Here is a 4,593-nt window from a genome sequence, read left to right on the forward strand (position 1 = left end):
AAGTGTACTTAAGCACTGCTTGACCTCTGCTCTGGGCTCTGGGCTGCCCTCCCTTCTTGAGCGAGCCTGCCTGGAGCCTCAGCGCGCTGAATTGGATCCTCAATAAACTCCCTCCTGCTTATTGCATGAAGCCAGTCTCTTGTGGTCTCTTCCTCCGACGCTTCGCCGGACCCTTACAATCTCACCTACAAACATCCTAGCTTGTTAACACAGTGCACCGTAGACTATTGGTGGCTCACCCTGTGACTGAGTCACAGCTAACTGAGCTGTGACTCACTGCTACTGTCCCAAATAGAGAGAGAGAGAGAGTGAGTATATGCTGCATATTGGTTGCTTGGGAAAGATCAAAATTCAAAATATGATTTCTACTGAAAGCATATTACTTTTGCACCATCGTGAAAGAGAAAAATCCCAAGTCAAAACATAATAAGTCAGGAACCATCTGTATATAAAGAGACAACCCAGTTAAAAGGTGAGTAAAGAGTTTGAAGAGGGAAACATTTCTCCCTAGAAGATAAATGGCAAATAAACCCATGAAAAGATGCTGAACACCACTGATCATCAGGTCAATGCAGATCAAAACTACTATTAGATATTACTTCACATCAGCTAGCATGGCTAGTGTTACTAAGATGGACAATTCCAAGTGTTAGTGAGGGTGGGGAGAAATTGAAATCCCTACACATTTGCTGTAGCATTGAAAAATGATGAAGTTACTTCAACAACTGTATAGTAGATTCTCCAAATGTTAACCATTACTTTATTACCCTGCAATTCTACCCTTGAGGAGTATTCACCCAAGGCAATGAAGCCATCCATCTGTACAATCACTTTTACATGGTTGATAATAGCAGCATTATTTATAATAGCCAACAGGAAGGAATAAATATCCGCCAACTAGTGAATGGATAGACAAAATGTCAAATATTCTGACCATGGAATATTAGTAAAAAGAATGAAGCATTGCTGTTTGCTAAGTGTGGTTGAATCTTAAAAATACTAAGCTCAATGAAAGCAGCCAATCACAAAAGACTACATATTGTACGATTTCACTACTATAAAAAGTGATTGGCCAGAAAAGGCAAATCCACAGAGATAGGAAGTAGATGAGTAGTTCCCAGGAGTTGAAGGAATTGGAGGCTTGGAGTGAGCAGTTCCTATTTTGGGTACAGATTTTGTTTTTGCAGGGACAAAACATTCTGGGGTTGAGGATATGGCTTAGTTGGTAGAGTGACTGCTTTGCATGCACAAGGCCCTGGGTTCAATCCCCAGCACCACAAAAAAACAAACAATACAAACAAACAAAAAACCCCCCAACATTCTGGATTTAGATATTGTAAGGTTCTTGCAGCTGCCATTTTAAGAAAAATTTTGCTTTCCCCCAAGGCATATCATCAGTCCCTCATAGCAACCCCACTCCTAACCTCTGCATTAGGATCCGCCCAGCTCTAATCCCTGAGCCTGCCCCATAAAGTCTGGAACCCCAAGCCTGTTTTGCCTCTCTCCATCTATGGAGAGTTGGCCTTTGATGAATAAACTCTCTTGTGGATCTCTGCCTAGTCTCTGTCTTTTCATTTCTCGCTCGCCTGCCTCCCGGGTCCTCACTTTCCTTTTGGATAGTGGTGACAATTGAACAACTTTGTGAATATACTAAAAATGTTGAATTGGACATTTTCTTTTTTTTTGGTACTAGCAATTGAACCTGAGGTGCTTAACTGTGGAGCCACATCCCTGGCCATTTATATATACATTTTTATTTTGAGACAGAGTCTTGCTAAATTGCTTAGGGCCTTGTTAAAATTGCTGAGGCTGGCTTTGAACTTGCGATCTTACTGCCTCAGCCTCTGGAGTGGCTGGGGTTATAGATGTATGCCACTGTATACCTGGATTTAATTGTTTATTTTAAATGAATGAAATATATAGCATCTGAGTTATATCTCAATAGCGTTGTTTAAAAAGGGATATGTGTCTCATGAACTCTTTGATATAAAGACAAGAAATCATTAGATTTGTTGAAAGGGCTGAGTCTTTAGCCTCTCCTGGATGTTCTTAAACCTGTTGCTGGTTCTTTGATTTGTCAAGGAAAAAGATACAATTGGAACTCTATCATTGAAGATTGTGACTAAAAGTGAAAGTACAATCAGAAATATATACCAGTTTTTACTCTTAGGTATAGATGTGCCTTTGTTTACAGAATGAATTTGTTGTTTGATTTTTGAACTGTGGACATTAGTCACATTTTCAGAATTGAATTATGTGTGCATTTAGGGGCTGTGCATACAGTGTAATGGGGAGGCATGTGATATAGGAGCCCTTTCTACTTCCTCTTTCTTTCTTTCTTTCTTTGGTGCTGGGGATTGAACCCAGGGCCTTGTGCATGCAAGGCAGGCACTCTACCAATTGAGCTATATCCTCAGCCCCACTTCCTGTTTCTTTTCTTTAAAAACACTTATAAATTATTTTTGATGAACATATAATAATCTTCCATATTGATGGGATTTGTTGTGATATTTCAATACATGTATACAGTGTGTCCCGATCAAATCCAGCCTCCCTGTATCCACTCTCTTCATTTCTTTAATGCCAGAGCATCATGCAAACTTTTTCTAAAGAATAAGTCAATAGATACTAGGAGGCTGCACATAATTATTTGGGTTTCTGGAAAAATCTAATGCCCAAGAAAAAAGTTAATTGTTTTTCAATACTAGAGATTGAACTTAAGAGTCTTACCCATGCAAGACAAGTGCTCTTCTGCTGAGCTGCATCTCTAGCCCCCTACATCAGTCTTTTGTGCATTTGGTCAGGAAAAAATAAGCCCTTGGAAAGCTGTTTTATTTTGGCCATCAATAAATAGGCAAATAATCGTGATGTGAATATTGGGTTATTAATCCATCTCACAAAACAGCAATTCCAGAGTTTCATTTAGTTCCTTTGGTTCATCAGCAGCTCAACAATACCAGAGGTCCAAATCAGTTCTACTAAGAGCTGAGGGAGAAATGATGGGTGATACAAGCAGTCTGGTCCTCCTGAAGTCATGTGGAGGAGAAAGACATCAAACAGTGAACAAATGAAGGAATAAAAATAATGATATACTGTTCATGGATTCTGCTTTTATAACTCACTGTTCACAGATTCTGTATTTGAATCCACTTACTTGCTAAGTATATTTGTAGCCTCAAGTTCAGTGCTCACAGAACCTTCAAGCTTGCTTTGAAATGCACATGCAGAGTGCACAAAAAACCTGAGTTGTCCCCTGTCCCCTAAACACTCCTACAGAAGGATTGTTGGAATCCTGACCCCACCGTGAGGTGTGGCCTTGGGGAGGTGGTTAGTTCATATGGGTGGAGACCTTGTGGATGGGGTTAATGACCTTATAAAAAAGACACTGGAGAGCTCCCTCCTCCTGTGTGCCATGTGAGCACACAGTGAAGAGATGGCAGCCTATGAACCAGGAAGCAGGTCCTCACCAGACATGGAGTCTGCTAGTGCCTTCATCTTGGACTTCCTACCCTCCAGAAATGTGAAAACTGAATTTCTGTTGCTTAGGAGGCACCCATGTTATGCATGTTGCTATGCCAGACTACACTAAGGCACACAGTCCCAGCTAGGCATGGTGGCACACGCCTGTAGTCCCAGTGGCTGGGGAGGTTGAGACAGGAGTATCACGAGTTCAAAGCCAGTCTCAATAAACGCAAGGCACTAAGCAATGCAGTGAGATCCTGTCTCTAAATAAGATACAAATTAGGGCTGGAGATGTGGCTCAGTAGTTGAGTGCCCTTGAGTTCAATCCACAGTACCCAGCACCCCCATCCCCCATCCCCCACCCACCCCCCAAAAAAGAGAAAGAAACGGTCCCAGCTGAGGCTGAGTGACAGGAGATCCACCTTCTTGGTTTAGCTCTCACACAGTGACCAAATGTTTTTTTAGCTGACAGTTTAGTATCACATTTTTGTTGACAGTTTTGGTTTAAATAGTCCCCAGACAGAGTGCCCAAGGGCTACTGGGGTGTCCAGCCATGCTGCACCTTACAGAGCAAACACCCACCAGATAAGCTGCATGGGGCGGGAGCAGTGTGGGCCGTGAGTTCAATGTCAATGAATCAACTGAATCAACAATAAAGATCTGAAAAGGAGTTTCTAAACAGAAATGCACATTACAGGAGGCAAGGTACTGATGGCCTGGTGAACATGCCATGACCAGAGCCGCCCTCTTCCCCTAGGAGCAGGGTGGTTGATGTTCTGTGTCCTCAGAGGCTTGACAAGACAGCCATCACGAGTGACAGGAACCTACTTCATGTCAGGATGAGTGCTATGAAAGACTGGGGATGATACAGAATGATGGGTATGTGGCCTGTTTTTAAAAAATAACTTTTATTTATTTATGTACTTATTTTTATTTTGAACCCGGCCCCTCCTACATGCTAGGCAAGCGCTCTACCACTGAGCTGCACCCTCAGTCCTGTGTGATCTGTTCTTAACGGGTTGGTCAAAGGAGGCTGTTGGGGACAGGTGCTGCAGTCTGGCTGGGCACAAAATAACCGAGCTGCCACGAGGCATTTGTAGGTTCAAACAGGAACTCCTTTATTGCCCGAAC

The sequence above is a fragment of the Marmota marmota genome, unplaced genomic scaffold (assembly GCF_001458135.2).
Source record: "Marmota marmota marmota unplaced genomic scaffold, marMar, whole genome shotgun sequence".
Lineage (NCBI taxonomy): Eukaryota > Metazoa > Chordata > Mammalia > Rodentia > Sciuridae > Marmota > Marmota marmota.